The 17,897-nt window shown below is 47.3% G+C and overlaps 1 protein-coding gene across 9 annotated transcripts in view; it reads left to right on the forward strand.

Moving 5' to 3' along the window:
• BCL11A (BAF chromatin remodeling complex subunit BCL11A) overlaps positions 1-17,897 on the forward strand; it is a 101,362-nt gene that overhangs the window by 66,057 nt on the left and 17,408 nt on the right. Inside the window, exon 1 of one of the 9 annotated variants that reach the window (XM_040993410.1) lies at positions 10,916-10,937. The exons of the other annotated variants lie outside the window; for them this stretch is intronic. The gene's annotated coding sequence lies outside the window, so the exon portion shown is untranslated. Of the gene's footprint in view, positions 1-10,915; positions 10,938-17,897 lie in introns of those variants that run through there. 9 annotated transcript variants of the gene reach the window in all.

Genomic DNA, 17,897 nt, shown 5'->3' on the forward strand with positions numbered 1-17,897 from the left:
AAAAAAAAAAAAACCAAGGTCAAAAGTAGTGGCAGGTGCTGGCATTGTGGTGTGGGAATAAAGTTACCATTTGCAATGCTGCATCCCATTTTAGAGTACTGGTTCAAGTAATAGTTTCTCTGCTTCAGATCCAGCTTCCTGCTGGTGTGCATCCTGGGAAGAAGCAGATAATGGCCCAAGAACCTGGGCTCTTGTCACTCCTGTAGGAGACCTAGATTGGATTCCTGATCTGGCTGTGGCCTGGTGCAGACCTGGGTGCTGTGGCCTTTTGGTGAATAAGCTGCAGATGGAAGATCTCTGTCACTCTGCCTTTTTAAAGAAAGTACTAACAGAAAGAAGGCTCTATCTAGGAGTTCAGCATCTAAGTGTCCTTTTCAGACTTACTTGGAGGGCTGTATTCTAAAGCTGACAAGATGAAAACAGAGTCAAAAAGGTTAGAGGTAGATGTTGTCAGCCCGCTGGGCTTGGGGGAACACTGTATTTTGCATTTGTGCTGCTTGTTCAAATTCCTGCTCATATGTAAAGACCAAATTCTTACCCAGGCTTCCTACAGTAGGTTTGTCAAACTCTAGTCTTCACCTTTCTGCAGCTCTCTTAGCTAGATGGATTGATGGGGAAAATCACCAGGTTAAAGCCAAACCTCTGATTTTAATGTCCTGGCTCATAAATTAGAAAGAGAGAAATGGTTACTTGAATGCCCTCATTAAAGGCTGGTTTGGTGGCCAGAGAATGAAACTGCTGAAGAGGGATGGGCTAAGACTTCTCTTTAAAGCCTCTTTTGGTTCTGTAGATTTCATAAGGGCTTCACTTAGTTTTTCTCTCCTCTGATTCTGTATTCATTTTTAATGTCTGCTGGGGATTAGTGTGTTCTATTATTCACGCCCTCCAGAAGAATCCCAAGGGAAGATAATTTCCATCTGAGGAGATGATGTCCCAGTGTCGACAGAGATGACGCAAGCGCACTGCCCACTGTGTTGCTCCCCTGGGGAGATATGCCCCCAGGCTCTTGGTGTGTGCCACTGTGGGACTCAGACACCTGATGGCCTGGCTGAAGATACAGCCTGGGCTGTACTGACATTGTGCCAGGAGCTTGGCTAATTGACTTGCAAAATATAGGTTAGGGAGTTTTATGGGATAGCAAATTATCTTACACTTTCTTTGATTAAAGACAAAATATATGAAGTAAATCATTACGTGGGCAAAAGGTTAGAACTTCATGCACTTGGGGATGTTCTGCTGCCTCTCCTTCTCCTGTCTGTTGGGAGATAACTGGCTAAAGACTGGGAAGACCCACTGTCTGTACAGCTCTGCAGTGTCTGAACTGGGAAAGAGATATTTGTGTTGCCTTTGAATTTCCCAAGTCTTCGTTATTCTTATGCAGTTGTCATCTGAAAATTAAATTCTAATTCCAAAGTTGCGAGAAGAGCAAATCCAAGTGTAGCAGTGTGGATGTAGGCAGAGCAGTGGCCAGGTGTGAGAGAGGTACTGACCTCTCACAGCATGCCCGGGCTGAGTGTTGAGTTAAAGCATCCCTTGGGGTCATTTGGGGTCTTTGGGCTGTTTCTCTGTCAGACCATGATACCTTGGCTCAGCCACCTACTGCTCTCTAGGTCTTCCTGGAGGAAGATCAGGGGTGGAGTTGGAGTTGCCCGTGTCTGAAGATGACCTGCCAGTAATCCACCCTGCTGCCCACCCCTGTGCATTGTTTAGCTCAAAACCTAAGATCTTCATGTCTATCACAGGGCATGTGATTTGTGAGAAGGGATTGTGTCAAGGCTTGTCTGAGTTTGCTGTACCCATTTTCTTTCAATATCGTAGATGGGTAAGTCTTAGAAATTTTCTCTTAAAGTGTGTGTGTTTGTGTCTAAGTATAGGTTTTGTGATTTTCTCACTTACTTCAGTACTTAACTACACATATGTGCTGAAGAGGAACTCAGAATTTGGCCACCCCTTCTCTCTCATTGTGTGAGAAGGAGGTGCTGTTGCCAAATTGGAGGTGGGGCAAAGTGGGCTGATGGAGCAGCGATTGGTGTTTCAACTTGATGTGTGGGGGAGAGAACAAATCAGAAGGCATTCTCTGGAAATGAGCCTTGGTCCACCCACAGAGCAGTGATCTTCCAAACACCAGTCCCGGGCTGCCCAGTGTGTCTTGGCCCTGAGTGGTTATTCAAACCCATTTCTGAGTGCAGAACAGATTGTTTACTCTTGACCTGCTGACAGAGCAGGAGTTCTCAAGATTACTTTGGTTAGATGTGGAAATAGATCCTTAACTATAATAACAAGATTTTTTTTTCTTGTTTTGTGGTTGGGGAAAAAAGAGAGCCAGAGCAGAATGTTGGAGAAAGAAAGTTGGGGAGACACTGCACTGTGTGGTCTCCCCTCTAGGCTTGGTGCTGGCTGTGGGAGTCAGATGTGTGTGTCAGGGTGTGTTTCCAAGAGAAGGCCAAGCCATCTATTTGGTGAAAGATTGATCTGGGTGACCTATATTGGCATATAACCTTAGGGAAGCCCTGGACTTCTGGGATGAGCTCAGTCCATTGTTCACAGGGGGCATTGCTGCTATTTTTAGCCCTGCCTATCCCAAGTGAAAGTCAACTTAACTTCTCACCCCAGAATAGTAAGCATTGTTTCCCATATCTAGGTTGCTGGGGAAGCTTCCGAGTAGCTTTGTGACATGGCATGCACAGAGGGCTTTTTGTAAATGAGTTGATTGGATTTTGCCAAATTCCATGTGATTTTTCAGAACCAGGTTTACTTTTCCCTTTACATGCAGGATCTAAAGGATTAGGAGATCTGGCTCATACCTTGCTGGTTTGTGTGTGTATTTCCTGGGCCTGGTTTCTAAAAGCAGTTGACCAAACTGACAGCAGTGAGATGACAGTAGCAAGGAGACTTGGACCCCATTGGAGTAATCTCACTCCACCCTGCCTGGTCACTGTGTCATAGTGCATTCTGGATTTGTGTAGATGCATCTTTTGGCTTCCACACCACCCTTACCCTACTGTGTTTCATAAGCCAGCAACTGCCAGGCCAAATTACCATTACCTGATACGTCCTGCTTTTGGTTGCAGGGACCTCAAATAAAAGGGGGCCTGCTTAGGGAATTGGGCTCTTGTCTGAGGGCGGGATGAGTTTGCTTGGAAACTGTATTTGCAAAGGATAGCTTGTTCTCCCAGGGCCACACCTCAGTGATGGTGATGGCAAGGAGTTGTAATAGTTCCTATTTGATTTAACTCTCTTTCTTTCCTTTCCATTCAAGTTCTAAGCAAGTGCCACAGAGGATTTATTTTGGTTTAAACTTGTGAAATACAGAGCACACAAGATACACCCTAGTCATGGACATACCCCACCCCAATCCAGAGCCAATGTCCACTGATGAGCTGTTCGGTGTGAGGATCTCTATCATGCTAAGGCCCTGTGTCGGAATGATGGTGAGGGCAGGAAACCTCAGTCCCATGAGCATTTTTTGCTGGAGTTATTAAACTTTCTTCCATACCTGAACCATACCCCTTCATTCGAGGATAAAAACAAAACAAAACATGTGGGCCATGCTGGAAGTATAGACTTGACCTCAGCCTCCCCAGGTGCAACTGCTGACCAATGTAAAATAATTGGCAATACTTTTCAATAGGAGTGGGGAGGGAGTTTCCATTCCACCATCACTGCCATTTCAATAGTAGGCAGCCTGTTTTATCTCTACAACTCACTTCTCTTTCTGGTTTCCAGTAGCACTAGCCCCTGGGAGTTGGAGGCGGGAAGGTGGAAGCTGGGAGTCAGGAGAGGATGGAAGAAGAGTGAGGAGAGAGGTGGGAAGGAGAACTCGAACAGGGAAGAGAGAAATGTGAGCTATTTTTAGCAGAACACGAGTGCGGATTTCATTGGGCTTCTTGGCCACTGAGAAACAGAGCACAGCAGCCCTTCCTGTGACTTCCCGCGCAGCAGCCACGGTGACTAGCTCCGCTGACACTGTCACAGTCTGGACAACCCTGCCAGCTCCGCGAAGGGCGGCTCGGCAACTGTCACAGGCGAGGCATTGAAAGAAAGCACGAGCTGTCGATAGTGACCTGCATTTGCAGAAAATCTGAGGGCTTTCTAATTAATGGAGGAGCTCTAAATTAGAGTAAAACTGTTCGACAAGCCCCTCGCACGTGGTAAGTGTCACCATGCAGATAATCATTACATCTAACAAGCCTCTGGTTTTTAACAGAAGCTGTGTGGCAAGCTCACACATAATGGTTCAGTTTCCAAGAGGTTGGGGATATGGGGTGGGAGGGGGAAGAGAAAAGCAATCCAGAAAGAGAAAGAGGAGCAAGGAGAAAAGGAAGTAGGAAGGAAAATGAGAAGAAATGTTCACAGTAGTGCTTGGGCCTGGGGCTCCGTCCCCAGCCCCGCACTCTTCCTTCAAGGCTAGTTGGAGCATTTGGACCCATCTTCCCTTTGAGGTTTTCCTGACTAGTCTGTCTGCTATTTAATAGGGCCAGCTCATTCATTCTGTGTTTCCTGCAGATGAGCGTCCTCTGGGAGTTATTTCTGACCACTGCAGCATTCCACGGAGTCTGAGTTGTTAAGTATGGTGCCCCAACTTCAATACCCCAATCAAAGCATGTAGCATAGACAACTGCCACACTGGGTTCTTCCTTGGAGGGGGAAGCAAACCGGGGCTAAGGGACCTGCAGCGGTTCCCTGGGACTTGCCTGAAGTCACTTGCTTTTGCCTGGACTTGGGCCTCCTGACCTTGGCCAGCGCTATCTGCATAGGGCACAGGGGATTTGAGTCCTGGTTTGGGAGACTGATAGGAAAGCAGTGTCCAAAGGCCCATCTGCTTTCTTTTGTGGGTGTCTCTAGCCCTGGTAAAGACCAATTCTCTACCACAGTATATGTGTTACAGGGCTCCGCGCTGGCAAGCGTGGAGGCTGGCTGGCCTTGTTCACCAAGTCTGACGTGAAGCAGCAAAAACACTCTCTTGCCTGCATTGATTCTCCCCAAGCTCTCTGCACCGTGCTTGCAATTATTCATGGGAAATAAAATAATATAAATCATGCTGCCTGATTCTTCTCAAACATCTCACAAAGTAATCACAGGGTGAAGTGCAGGTTTCCTTGCAGTGCCTTTATCAGTAAATCAGATTCTGAGCATTTATCAGCAAAAGTTAGATTTAAGCGTCATTCCTGTAATGTTTGAAAGAAAGAAGATTTGTTTCAGTAGGGACTCTGCCAATCAATGATCTTCCAGCCTGACTCTGCTATCAATTATTGCTGCAATTATTTGTCTAGTTGGATATTTAAAATGTCATCAGAAAGAGATGATTACATATTCCAGAAAGCAAGGCACTGTATAATCAGATGAACTGAATCCAGCTAAATGTAGTGTGGTACCAACCTGTCCTTCAAAGTAAAATTCCTGAGCTACCGCTGAAGCAGCAGCCTTCGGCCCTGCTTTTAGGCGCTGATCTTAACCTTGGGACACAGTCTGCTGTTGGGGTCGGGCGATACTCAATTATGGGGAACTCTCCAAGTCTGAAAATGGAATTGCTGCTTCGGATACACGAGAAGTGCATTTTGGTTATCTCATTCAATTCATCTGCAAGTCTATAAATAAGCGGTCCCTCTATTCTTCTTGCTTCCTGTGCATGTAAATGCCAAATCCTGATTTGTGGTGAAGTTGTCACATGCCCCTTTCCCACTCTCCGTGCCTGGTGCCCAGGAACTCAGCAATGGCAGTAGAAATTACAACTGTTTGAAAGCCAAGAAAAAGCTCCGTTTCTCACTTTTCTCCAGTTCCGGATATTCTCGGCTCTGCTCCATCTCTCAGCCTCCTCCCCACACACCACCTCCACTGCACACCCTCCTTCTGTCCGCTCCATGAACAGGAAACAGAAATTCAGCTCCAATTTCTTTCTGCATGGTGGAAAAGAAACCACAACCTGAAAAACAACCTAGAATTCTCCAGCCAAACTCGACTCCCCAGATAAAATGGTCCCAAACATGCTCTACACATCGAAAAGTCCCTTTTTAAGAGGTCTGACTCTCTCCTGGGAGTTAGGAGTGCCCCCAAAAAGCTGAACAGCACCTTCCCATCCCTTTTTGACTTGAATCGAGCACCAACTAGAGGTTCTAAGGTCTGTCTCTAGATGGGTCTTGTGAGTGTTAGCATTGTCTGTGGGGCCATCTGTTGAGGCTTTTTCCAGAGGGCAGGTGGAAAGCTCTCACCCTTCCCAGCCACTGTTAGATGGGTTTGGTGTCCGGGCTTTTGGTGCAGTGATTAAAATGCTCTATGGGACACCGACATCCTATTTTGGGGTGCTTGGGTTTGAGTTAGGGCTCCACTCCTCATTCTAGCTTCCTGCCGAGGCACAGCCTGGGAAGTAACAGGTGATTAGTTGCATCCTTGCCTTGGCTTCAGCCTGATCAACCCGTAGCTGCTGAGGCATTTGAGGAACAATAATGGGAGATCTCGGTCTCTGTCCCTCTGTCTTCCCAACAAATAAGATTAATCTTATCTGTGACAAACCTTTGCCTGTGGCAGAGCTCTAGGTTACGTGTGCTGGAACCTCAGGGGAAAGATGTAGGGAGTGAAATACTAAAAAGCAAACAAACAAAACTTTTACAAAAAGATTTGTTTATTTGAAAGGTAGAGTGAAGATTGATCTTCCATATGCTGATTCATTCCCCATATGATCACAAGTGCTAGGCCAGGAATTTGGATTTCTATCTAGGTCTTCCACATTGGGAGCAGGGGTTCAAATACTGAAGACACCCTCCACTGCCACCCCAGGTGCATTAGCAGGGAGCTGGATTAGAAGTGTAGGGGCCAGGACTTGAACTAGCATTCTGATATGGTATTTGGGCATTGCAGGTGGTAGCTTAGCTCACCATACCACAATGTTGGCTTCCCATGAATGTCTAAAATAATCACTAGACATCAGAATAGAAAAAAGATGCTGTTCCTGCCACAGTTGCTCTCAGGAGCTGGCCTTGGCACCTTGGTTCCCACTTCTTCACTGTCCACATCTACAGACTCCCCCATCCAGTGCCCAGGCTCCCACTGTGACCTGGATCAGCTCTCTGTATTGTCTTATTGGGGGCAAGGGAGGTAGAAATTCTTTTGTTCCTTGAAAGCATGTTTATATGCTTGTGGTAGGTGAAGTGTAGCATGTGAAAGCCACAGAAGAAAGGCGTGAAGGACTTGGTTTAACAGTGAGGCCCCTGGTTCTAAATGTCTTTGCTTTTTCTTTACTTGTTTCTCCATGCCTTCCAGCATGTTCTGTGCAGAGCTGAGTGCCCAGGCATGGGAAGAGACTCCTTGCTGGTGTGTGTTGGTAGGTAGAGGTCTTACAAGCCCATGGCCGTGGTCTCCAATCCCAGAGCTCTTGTTGGTCATTTGGCTGGGATGCCCTGGTCTCCCAGAGTACTTGGGGACTTTGCACTCCTTCTTCCCTGGATTGTGGCACAGCCAGCATCTGGTGCAACCTGGGTAACAAGAAGTGAATTTTTGCATATATCCTGTCTTCATCTGAGGCAGGTGAGGGCATCCAGCCAGCCTTGCCTGAGCCTTCTGTGGCTAGTGTCCTGACCTTCTTTTAAAACCCTTTGAATGAAGCAAAAACCATTAGGTGATGACTGGTCCTTGTCCTCAGATTGTTCTTTATCTGTGGGCAGAAAGGTGGGGGTGCAGGTGGGAGATGAGATTAAAGGGAAGGGGATGATTTTTAGAAAAAAAAAAAGTAAAAGAGGAGAGCAGGGAGAGGAACGAGACTAGTAATTGTGACCAATTCATCAGAAGACTTAAGGGAACCTGACATCCATTGTAGCTCTTCTAACTGTAATTGCACAGCATTTGGAAAGTGAATGATTAACCTGATTGTCTATAACAACCATTGAGTAAATATACAAGTACAGATTGCCAAAATAGTACAGTGAACCGTGGACCAGCAGCCACTTCCAAGGGGCTGTAATCATCTGATTCAAGGCTGACCCAGAGACTCCTTGGTTAGTGAATCATTTACCAGGGAGTCCTCAATGACTTGGGAAAAGCAAGATTTCCCTGGGCACTGGTGGCTCCACAGCCGGTCAGAGCCTTCCAACAGGTCATTTAGGAGAGCCCTCTAGCAGGAAGAAAAGTCCACTGCACAGCCCTTGATTTTACAGATGGGCTCTTGTTTGTTTAACATGGGGCTAAGCGATCCAAGGCCCACGGTGAAGTCTTTGTTCTTCAGAGGGCCCCACGGGCTTGACCGTAGTGGAGGAACCAGTGGGACACGTATACTGATCTGCAGAGCCCTGTCTGTGTTGGGGAGAGCCAGGGCCAGGCCTGTCCTCTGTAGCCCTTGGCACTGTCAAGCGAGGTGCCTTATGATCCCCAGACCCCTGTGTGGCAAGCCCTCTTGCCCTTGGTGCAGAGGGAGTAGTCATCTCTGTGGGGCCTTGGCCTGGGGAAGTCCAGAGCCTGCTGCCTGCTGGAGCAGCCAGAGCCAGCCAAGAGCCGCAGGCCATAAATGCAAAGTATGATTTAACAAAAGCAGCTTTTGAGTGAGAAAGCTGAGTGGAGTTGTCCCAACCTGTCAACTTCAGATTTCTTTCCTCCTCTCCATAAATCAAAAAAAAGAAGAAGAAAAAAAAAAAGGTCGGTCGGTGGAAGGGAGGGACAGAAGTGTTTCATTTTCAGATTTTGTAAGAAAATAAAATCAAATCAAAAGAGCCTGTCCCACGCTGATACCTCACATGCCAGGTTTGAGCCTGAGGCAGATTTTTGTGGCCATGTAATAAGCCTCTTTAAAATGGTGACAGACCCTTGACTCTTTGCCTTGAATTACGTTGATAAAAGACATTTTATTGTGTTCGAGCTGGGCAGGAGTACAGGATGGTTCTTGCCTGGTCGGCCTCTTTGAATCCACATCAGCCCTGCTGTCCACACTCCCCTCCACCTGACAGTGTCTGAGTGCCAGGGTGTGGAGATCTGGGGGTGAGGTTGGGGCCAGGGAAGAGGGAGAGATTGAAAAGGGGGAGGAGGATGGAGACACAGGGGAACTGGCAGTTGAAGAGGCTTTGGAAGCAAAAGGATTTCAGCCCGAGGGGCTTGTTATGGGAGAGTTGAGTCCTTCATGTTCCTAGGAGACCTGAAAGATCTTGACATTGGTGGCCTCAGATCAGCCTCATTGCTGGAGCATGGCTAGGAGTACTAGACTTTCCGGGCCTCATTTCCCAGGTCAGGCAAGAGCGAAAGCAAATCAAAAGAGGATGCCCTGGGCCAGCCGCCTGCTCCCCGACTTGTTGCAAGAGGAGTTTGGTTTCCTTTGCCCAGAGTGTCTGGATCCCTACTGGTTTCCAAGAGTGGACTTGGCCAGAGGGGTAGAAGGACTTGCATTGCTGGGGTACATGATGGGCTTGAGGTCTGTCAATGACCACAAGTCCCCAGATTTAATACAGCTGAGGCCAGCCAGTAGGTGCTAACTCCACAGCTGGACCGAAGCCCTCCGGTGCCCCCAGAGTGTACCTTTGGGTCTCTCCTTTTTGTCTGAAGAGCAGGCTCCTCCTGGATTGGTCAGCAGGATAAGCAGAGGATTAGGACCAGCAATGAGAGCCAGGAAAATCCCTAGGCAGCCCAGAAAATAGGCCTGGTTCTGAATGATCCCCCTGTCAGGGAGACTGGGGCTGCTGAGGGACACACGGGATGGTGGCAGTGGCCGCCTGCCCCGAGCAGAGGCCTGCTTCTGAAAAGACTCGCCGTCCTGGGACGAGCCCCGGAACCTTCCTTGATTCAGCTCACCTCAGGCGAGAGGGCAGCCTAGTTTTGTTCTTGAAGAAATGTCAGAGCCTGACCTGCTAGACCATTTTTATTTTTTTTTTGAGAGCTTTGAAGCCTTAAATTAGTTCTTATAATTTCTGAGCAGTTCTGTGTTAACCCTAGGACATAATAGGTTTTATTTCTGGAGAATGGCCAGTTGCAGCTCTAAGAACCTCTTGGCCAGGGTGATGTGTTTGATGCAGCAGTTAAGACATTGTTTGGGATGCCTTTAGCCCACAGGGGACTGCCAGGGTTCGAGTCCAGACTTGGCTTTCTGTTCCAGCCTTCTGCTGCTGTGTGCCTTGGGAGGCAGCAGTGATGGCTTACATCGTTGGGTCCTTGCCACCCAAGTGGGAAACGGAATGGAGTTCTAGGCTCCTGACCTCAGCCTGACCCAACCCCTGAGCTGTTGCAAGCATTTGAGGAGTGAAACAACAGAAGATTCATTCTCTCTTTTTCTTCCCCTAATTCTCTTTGCCTTTCAAATAAATAAAAATAAATGCGATTTTTAAAAAATGGAATCTTTTGGCCAAGAATATATGAATGAGACTCATAGCTGGTACCTCCCTCTTCCCAAGTGCCCCTCCCTCCAACGTAGTTCCAGATGGGCAAGTGATTGCCTGAAGGTGATCCTAAGTGCAGTGCCTAAACAGACTGCTGTGCCCCCTCTGGGGGACATTCAAAGTGAGTGGCAAGAAGCAGTGTTCACACCCAGACCCAAGGGAGTGGGCTGGATTCTGTGGTCCAGCCCCATGCCCATAGCCTGCATGGGTCCTCTCTGAGTTCTCTCATCTCCTCCTGGCAGGAAAAGGAAAATTCCCCTCTTTGAGGGTGAGGACATGGGACAAGGAGGCCTGCCAGGGTCTTCCTGAGGCTGCCTGTGCTCCTGGCCCCTTCTCCATTGAGAGATTGTGTTGATCAGTTGTGAATAATAAAAGACCAGATCTGTCCATGCTTCCTGTGTCACCTCGGCACTGTGGCCCCACTACCCCTAGGTGCCCAGAACACGAATATCAGGTGTCTTGGAATCCCCAGGTTTGATTTTCTTTTGCTTCTTTTGGTGTTTCCTCAAGGCAGATCAAGATGGTGATGGAGAGGCATGCTGTGCGTCGTGAGCTGACACTGATAAAGCCACGAGGGCTGGCCTCTTCAGGGTATTGAGGGAGTTTCATGTTCTGTTGGCTTTGATAGACCAGGCTTTTCGGCTCTGGTGGGTGTTATCAGAATCAACATTTACCAGGCATTGCCTAAATTGAAGAATTAGCCCCACTCTCGGGGTTCTGTCTTCACAGCCCCAATGCCTCCCGTGCCCCCAGTTGAAGGGGCTTCTCGGACATTTAATTGTGAGTTTGGGAGACAGACAGATGTGGTCTCCAAGGCTTTTCTGGGGTCCAGGGTCACGACTTCCCTTCCACTTTTTTTCATCTCTCTAGGAGGCAGGGCGGGAGACACAAGCGTTATCTGGGAGCACGTTGGTGTGAGCCTGGACAGTCTGGGTGGAAAACATATTTAGGGCACTTCTTTTTGGATTTAACCCTTTGCCCCCTTTTCTTACCACAAAGGCATCGTGGTGCAGTTCAACCTCACTTGGAGAAGGCCCCAAGACACACAACAATCTCATCAATGGAAACTGATAAATTAGAGGGTGATTTTTCACATTACCCAAAGATTGTTAACTTTTCAAAAGGTTTCACAACGGGGTTCCTTGAATAGTGAGCTCCCCCACTGAATTTAAAGTGTTTGTTTACAGATCATTAGCTGCTTGACAGAGAGGATGGTAGGCAGAGGGAGGGCCCTCTTAAAAGGTAAAATGTTAGAAGCCCTGCCAATTTTCCATTGAGTCTGGAAGGCTAAAGGTGGGTCAGTTAGTACCTGTGATTCAGGTTACACACAGCTTTCCAGGAACCCTCCAGGCGGGATTGAGGGCCGGGACCATGGGACTACAAGGCGTGAGGAGAATGCCTTTGCTTGGGGGACCTGTGTGTGCTGTGGGTGGCAGACCCTGGCACAAGGCTGAGCCTTGCCACTGGCCCTTCTGGCACCGACTGCAGAGACCTTTTCCCTTGACATTTAGCCTTGGTTTGCAGGAAGTTTCTTCCTGGTTCTCTGACCTTCAGTGTCATTGGCTCAGGACTCACTCCCTCTCCCTGCTTGAAGTTCAGCCAGCCCACAGGCATGCTTTGCAACATTTTGCCCCAAGAAGTTGAAGTCCTCCATCAGGCTTACTCTTCTGCCTAAATTGAAGAATTAACCTAGTGACTGGACCCCACCCACCATCCTGCAGGTCCCAATGGGTACAGCCCTGTGCTAGCTGGCTTCTAGCATGGTGGCAAGGGTAGGCTTCTAGCATGGTGGTCTGGGTTGGGGCCCAGAGCCTTGGACGGGTCTGGGAGAGGGAGACAGGTATCAGCCTTTGTGACTCAGTCTTAGGATCAGAAAGGAGAAGCCATGCACTGAAAATCTGAAACAACATGCTGAGGGCCAGAATCAGACTAAGGGACAGACTCCTGACCTTGAATGAGGCCTCACTTCCTGGAGGAAACAGTCTCAGGGGTGACCATGTATGACTCACCAGGCCAGGGCATCTTCATTATGGCTTCCAAATCCGCCCCCCACCCCAGTTAACCTGGAAAATACCTCAACTAGAAGCAACTCCACATAGACACACACATCAGTCCTCTTGTAAGGACAGAGAGCTGGATAAGCTTATTACCAAGCCTCCCCATGGGTTTGAAGGAAAAAAATGAGGGGAAATTTGGAGGGAAGGTCAAGTTGATAACTGAAGAGACCAACCAGTAAAGGCAAATTTCAACATTTCTTGCAATGTGTCAGCAAGCACAAGCCCTGCTTGAAGTAGAGCCACACTACTGAAACGTGTGCAGGAAGGCTGCTTCCCGGATGGAGCTTGGCCCACAACACACCAAGCAGCAAGCAGGGGAGCAAATACTGGACAGATGAGCTTCCTCTTGGCCCTCCAGGTCCAGTTCAAAGTTATTCTTCCCTACAGCCTCTCTCCTCCTTTCCAAATGTAAAGACAGCTCCATATCTGCTGGCTCGGCATCTAGCGATCCCACCCACTGCAGATTGGAAATATCCATCTATTCTAATTGTGTCTGTACTGAACACGCACAGACTTTTTCTTGTCGTTTAGTCCCCAGACAACACAGTGTAGCAACTGTTCACATGGCGTTTACGCTGTGTTAGGCATTATACGATGATTTGAAGTGCACAGGAGGGTGTGCCTTGGCTCTATGCAAATACTGTGTCCTTTAACACCAGGGGCCTGAGCACCCTCAGATTTTGGTGTCTGTGCAGAGCCCAGAGCCAGTTCTTGAGAACTGTAAGGCAGTTTCTGTGAGGGCTCCATGTGGGGAGATCTCTGCCTGAGTTTTCTGTGTGCTATCCTCAGAGGCTGGCCTCCAGGTTTGGGCATTGTATGTTCTTGGTAAATATTTGGTGAATGAATGCATGAAAGAATGAATGAATGGAATTTATCCCGGGGAACACACTTTTGCATAGTGAGGTACATGGTTAAACAAACAAAAAAATACTGTCCTGAGACAATGTGTCTTCTTATATAGCTGCCCTTCCAGTCTGCTAGACAAGTTCCGCCATTCTACCACAAAAGCTTAAAGTGTAATAAAAATTTATCTAATTCGCGATCAAGTGAAAATACTTTGGGCCCCGAGCCAGAGAATATTATTGGAGTGAACTTTTTTTCAACACCCTAAATTTAAACAGCTGGAATTCTTTTTTTTAAGTACCATCCTATTCAACCTTTTGAAATGAAGGATTTGCCTTTTAGTGGCAAATCTGCATTTCAACACAAAGATGGAATACAATGTCTCTGGCTTAGTTATTCTCCAGAGAGGCAAGCTTTTTTTTTTTTTTTTTTTTTTAAATTATGTGCTTTGCTTACATTAGGACACAGCTTGCAGAAAATTTTGTTTGGGCCTGACAGATTGGTGGCTTGCAGTTCTCGCATTTTTATAGATAAAGGGGCATGAAAGATCTCATCTTCATCCTCCTCCCTTGGAAGAGAGTAACTGGGGAGAAGTCTTAAAAGGTGGCATCAGACACCTGTTGGGGGAGTCAAAGCTCTGAGAGGATGGAAATTGACCAAAAGGGAGGAAAAAGAGTTTTTTTTTTTTTCCCATGAGCAAGTGATGTAATTAAATACACTAGTGAAAGGATGCATAATGCAAGGATCTTAAGTCTCCACAAAAAACCTCGAATGTGGTGTTTCGAATTCTTGCTTTCGCTTTTGCAGAGGCACACTTTCCGTGATTTCGCTAAACTTTCGCCAGTAAAAACGCAGTGAAGGAAAAAAATGCTCCAGTAAATGCTCATTTCTAGAACAAAAGACAGTGAGATTTTGACAATATCAGGAGGTTAATTAAGAGGTCTGTTAGCGACAATCAAGCCTGGTGCAGTCTCAGTTCAGATTGACACAACTCGAGACACAGGCCTGGCTATGGTTTACCCTCTAATGCTCTGGTAAGTCATGGGACCCAAGGGAGGACCTGGCAGCTCTGTAAAACAGGGTCAGGAGAGAGACTAGCTATGGCATTTCGGTGGTTGCTGTCTACTTAGAAAAAGCGGCTGCTAGCCCAGACCCATGGTACATTATTTGGGTAGCACAAATCCAGTAATTGGATTCAGAACTGGAATTGGATTCTCTAGGGTATAGAGGCTGCTGCTTGGAGGAAAAGGGAGGACTTGAGACTCCTGGAGCCTGAGGGGCCTGGAAAAGTGCTTTAGTTTTGCTGGTTAGTAAGGGGGTTCCCCTGCTATCGCTGTGGATTGCCATCATTGTCTCCTAAGGGCTCAGGCTGCAAGGGAGGCTGTAGCTTTACAAAGTCATTCATTCTAGCGTTTGTGTCATGTCCTGCTGGAAAGAGAATGGAGATTATCTGGAGATATCTGTTTCAGAGAAAAGCATAGAAGAAGGTACTTCTGCACCTTCATGGACTAACGGAATTAAAAGATGCACTTGTTTTGATGCAAAATTTCACCAAAGTCATGCCTGTGGGTTTGTCATAACACACTTCCATGAAATTTTGATGACCCCCACATACGTGTGGATTTCAAAAAATGTTTATACCAAAATAAATGTATCTTTATTGACCTTCTTACCAACTTCCTTCCAGCCCCAGACCCCTCATGCCCTGCACACGTCAATGAATAGCACACATCTGCGTACTCCTGTGGAGAGAGTTTCAATAACCTGAGAAGAGTTGGGCTCTGAATCCTTCGTTTAATGTGTTGGAAATGATGCTTGTGCTTAGCTGTTTTGGCATACTTGGAGATCAGCAGTATTACGCGTTGATTAAGTAGACAGTCCTGTGGCTGGATTACATGTGCAGTGATTAGTTTCAGATGCAAATAGCATGTTAATAGTCAGGAATCTTTAGGATGTTCTTGTAGAAGCCAAAACTTGATTTAATGGCCTTAAATTTCAGGAGCTTCCCTCTGGGCTTATGTCAGAAGTTGGTACCTCACGTATGTATAAATGTAAAGTCAGCCATTCCCAATTTGTTCAAGGGGTTTCTTTCTTTCTTCCTTCCTTCCTTCCTTCCTTCCTTCCTTCCTTCCTTTCTTTCTTTCTTTCTTTCTTTCTTTCTTTCTTTCTTTCTTTCTTTCTTTCTTTCTTTCTTTCCTTCTTTCTTTCTTTCTCTCTTTCTTTCTCTCTCTTTCTCTCTTTCTTTCTCTCTCTCTCTTCTTCTGCTTTTTTTTTTTGGCTGAGCTCTGAACATGGTTCATCCTTTTTTATTAAGCCACAGGGCACTCTGCAGCCATGCAGTACTTAATGCATTTCCAAGGCTCCAAATGAAATGCTGAGTGTGGAGAGATATCTCTGGGACAGAAGAGGTTAAAACACCTCTTGCAAGGGGAGTTCAAGGCCTGGGAATGGAAAGGGCAGCTTGCTCTTTGGATGGGCCAGAAAGTAGAAGAAGAGCCCAGGTCTTCTTCCATCTGTACTGTGGGCCACTGTTCCATCCTCCAGCCTTTCAGCTTGTGCGGTAGCAATGAGGACTCCATTGCCAGACATGAGCTGGCTGGAGTGTTGTCCTGATGCTTGACAGACCAGCCAGTCCCCTGTCCCGGGTGGGTCACAATTCCACATGGAGGGATGCGTAGAGGGTCCCAGGTGTGTGATTGTGAGCCCTGGAAGAAGGGGCAGCAGCCTCAGGACCCGGGGCGTGTCCCTTCACCTAGGGAGCACTGATGCTTCTGACTCCCACACCTCCCCACCAAGGGCAGGACTTAGTGAATTTAACCACAGCAGAATCACCTGGAAGACTTACTTCACAGCAGCTGTTACTTCCCACAGCACCCTCCACTTCCTTCCTAGTTTCTTACTCCCTAAGTCCGAGGTGGGACCCAAGAAATACCTTTCCACCAAGTTCCCAGGTGATGCTGCTGTTGGGCCTGGGGATGTTCTGTGAGAGCACTTTCCTGAGTGCATCAAGGAAGAGAAGAGAGCAGACTTAGATGCCTGCTTCCCAACCAGCAGCTAGGACCTTTTGTCCCTGGGGACAGTGAGGGGAGAGGGGTGTGGAAGGGAAGAATCCCAGCTAGGGATTTTTCTCAAGTCCCTCCAGACCTAGAAAGGTAGGTTGCTCTTTGAGTTTGAGCCTTGGAAGCCTGCACTGTGTAACTTCACTTGGTCTGGATGGTGTTGACATAGCAGAAAGTTAAACCCCAGGGAGGTTGTTCATGATTTACTTTTCCAGTCCACGGGGGAACTTTCATTCTGATTACCAAGGAACCAATTATGAACCGGAAGAAGCAGCAGAAATCAGCTGGGTTCTTCCTGGAGGAAGATCAAGCAGACCTCAGCTTCTACACAAAGCATGCTGTCTGCTTACGTGAGTTGCTGGGCAGGCTGATAGAATTGGTTTGCTTATAAGAGGGTGAGCCCTGGGCCCCAAGACAGCAAAGCCGGCATCATTTTTCTCATGTGAAACCAAGTTCCCTAGGACCTTTGGAAAGCTTCATGTGACACAGCTGGGCTGAATTTCTTTCCTCTCCTCCATGACTCTAATGGGTCAGTGAAAGAGAAGCTTCCAGATTGGCATTTCTTTGGCAGTGAGGACCAAGGCAGGGCCAGCAGAAGGGTAGGTGGAGTAGATGCTCCAGGAGAGAACTTGGAGCAGGTCAGGAAACCAGTTCTAAGCTCCACTGTGTGGTGAGCCATCAGCATCCATGGCAAGGCGCTCGACTTCTCAGGATCCCTGTATCCCCACCTGTACAGTGAAGGCACAGACTGGATGGTGGCTCAGGATTTTTACAACACAAAACAACAAAAGCCAGGGGCAGGCACTGTGGAACTGCATCATGGGACCCTCTCATTCTATACCAGAATGTCTAGTTTGAATGCCACCTCAACTTCTGATCCATCTTCCTGCGAATGCACCTGGGATACAGCAGCTGCTGGTCCAAAGATGTGGGTCCCTTTCACCTACATGGGAAATCCAGATGGAGTTGCTGGTTGCTGGCTTTGGCCTGGCTTAGTCTCAGCTCTTGTGGACATTTGGTGAATGAGTCAGTGGTTGGAAGGTCTCTTCTCTCTGTCATTTTGCCTTGCAAATGAATAAATAAGTAGGTCTTTAAAACAAAAAGGAAAGCAAGGCAAGAAGACAGATACAGAGCTGTCCTGTTGAGACTTTACTTGGCTGCTGTTGCTGCAGCTCAGTGGCCAGGCTAACGGGTTTGCGGATGAGTTTGCCAGTTGGTGTCTGTGTGCGTGGCTAAGCTGGCCAGGTTAGCAGCTCTCTCATTTCACACAGGGGGCCTTTTGAAGCACTTTGGGTTCCCTTGCATGGAAAAGGCAGGGAATTTGAAATCAGGCTCTGCTTGTGTAGGATGTATAAGCTGGGGTCACAGAGGTGCTTCAGTGCTATGGGTTTCCTAAGAAAAGGATTTTGGCCTTGGCTGCAAATGAGTTTATTAAACAACCAAAGGCAAGAACAAGTGCAAAAATGGATTCTCAGATTTCTTGTTGAAAACCACTGGGACTAAGTCTGCAGTTAATTTTACTTTATATTCTGAATTCATTTAACATAAATAGTCAGATGTAGACAGACTTGGTTTTCCTGCTTTTGCTGGTT

This window comes from Ochotona curzoniae, unplaced genomic scaffold, assembly GCF_017591425.1.
Source record: "Ochotona curzoniae isolate NIBS_2020 unplaced genomic scaffold, NIBS_Ocur_1.0 contig_883, whole genome shotgun sequence".
NCBI lineage: Eukaryota > Metazoa > Chordata > Mammalia > Lagomorpha > Ochotonidae > Ochotona > Ochotona curzoniae.